Raw genomic sequence first — 2,355 nt, forward strand, 5'->3', positions numbered from 1 at the left:
CCGTGTTCAACCAGTGTTTCCCTGTTTTGCTTCCGTGAATTGTCCAGCTAATTATGGCCAAATTTGATCGAACCAAAATCCCAAAACGTGTTTGATAGGACATAACACAACTTCCTACCAAAAATCAGCCATTGAATCGCCCTAGAACACGTTCAAAAATTCCAACAAACATCTGCCAGTTGATATATTTTTTTCCCGCCAATTTTTGGTTTTTGAATTTGGGAAGAAGATGTCCTTCCCCTAACCAGAACTGGGGTGTGAATAACAGCTGCCTTGGGGGTGACCTGGGGGGTGCCCCTTAGTAATTAGGTTACCCCTTATCCAAAAGCGAAAGTCCGAATAACACTTGTCCTCCGGGGTGACAAAATCAACTTTTCGAGCCGAATTTTCCAAAAATATTTATTTCCAAAAAAATACCTATAAATACATAAAATAACAAAATTAGTACAAAATCGAGTGCCAACAATATATAGTATTGAGATCAAATTAGACACAAAAATGTGTCTATCAAATACCCCCAAACTTATTATTTGCTAATCCTCGAGCAAAATTTATTCTTGAAAAGTGACCGAGTTAATCTCGGGTGGGTTTATCAGAGGTATACCCACAAAAACCAATACTCCAGACCCTAGTTATCTACGCAGAACCTTGGAAAGCACTAAAGAACCTCCTTGGTTGGCATACAAATATTGACTCTAAGAGGAAGAACCCTGATGCGAAATTCCAATTGCTGTACACGAGTTTGCACTCAAGCATACTAAAATTCATATAAGTGACATAGCTCTACTAAGATAGTTTCACAATGGACATCATACTCGGAGTCAGACTAATCACATGAAAAGATTAAGAAGATGGAAAAAGAAAAATGTAGATGGTTGAAAAGTGAACGGTGTTTCCCATATCTGTCTGAAGGCCTCTGCCAAGATGAACCTATCCTAATGGACTAAGATATCGGTCTGACTAATATCAACACAACTGGCATATACAAGGGAACCAGTGGTCAATAACTTAAATCTAGATCAACAAACTGGCAAATACAAGGGAACCAGCAGTTGACTACACATAACAATAACCATTTTTTTTTAACTTAACGGCATGAATAGATCTTTTTGATCCAAGCGCATGCTTCTTGTCAGCAGATTACACAATAGTTCCCACGGGTCCTGCATTCCACGCTTGCTTAGGCGACGGAAACAGGGAGAACACACACATATTGCTATCCAAGTGTTAGTATTTATTCCGATTGGTCTACTGGTCTGGTCTTTTTTTTTTTTTTTGAAAAGGTAACTCAGTCACTCTATTTCACCCTAGCAAAGGTAACAACTTGAATCGTGTGCCCCACCAAATCACTTGAAATAAAAGAAAACTAAAAATAGAAAGTGAAAAGGACTCGACGAGATATGGCGAAACTATCATGTTAATTCTAACACCCGAGCTCTGTGCTTTTATGAATAGACTCTATAGATGTTTCCATCTAGTCAGATTGGTTCCTCAACTCCTAAAACAAAAATGTTTCCATCCACTTAGATTGGTTAGTGCTATCCTTAATAGGCGTAAATTTCTAGGATCTGGAGTTTATTTATTGCAACTTAAAACTAACAAAAAGTTTCTTCCCCACCCCCAAACTTAAATCTAACATTGTCCTCAATGTTCTAAAGATAAAATTAAAAGCATGAACAAGGAGAAACTGTTACCACTTGAAGAAAAAGAGTTAAGGAAAGATATTACGATGTTGCATGAGATTGGGTTACCTCCCAAGAAGTGCTAAGTTTAAAGTCTTCAGCCATACATCGGAAGGAATTAGTCACCTCATAGAATCATATAGAAGTAGTCGGAATAACTGTGGGTCATCTGTATCAAAAAGTATTACACACAAGAAGAGGAAACTGCAACGGACCAAAAAGATGCCGAACATACCCTTGTTTAAGACAACTACATCTAGTTGTGGCTCAGGTTCAGGTTCTATAACTGGGTCTAGATAACAGGTTTTCATCGGTTGGGTTTCCTCAAAGCTAAGATCCGGTTCAGGTATTAGAGTCTGGAAAAACTCAACTAAGAACTTATAAGCACATAACAACAACCTGAATAACTGGGGATCCTCTAAGTCAATCAGATTTGACTCACACAGCTGACCACAATGAAAGAGGTGGTCTTCCTTAAGAAAATGTGTCGACCCTAATATCCTAAAGTGATTAGGTTTAGTCTCAAAACTTAATAACCGACACATCTTAAAATCAAAAGTTCCCACAATTGGTTGAAAAGTTTTTGGTGGGAAAAAAAAGTCAATCTTGGTATCATAGCCTGGGTTAACCACATCAACCAGAGGATGGGTTTCTAACAACTGAGCTTCTTTCT

The sequence above is a fragment of the Papaver somniferum genome, chromosome 7 (genome assembly GCF_003573695.1).
Source record: "Papaver somniferum cultivar HN1 chromosome 7, ASM357369v1, whole genome shotgun sequence".
In the NCBI taxonomy this organism is placed as follows: domain Eukaryota; kingdom Viridiplantae; phylum Streptophyta; class Magnoliopsida; order Ranunculales; family Papaveraceae; genus Papaver; species Papaver somniferum.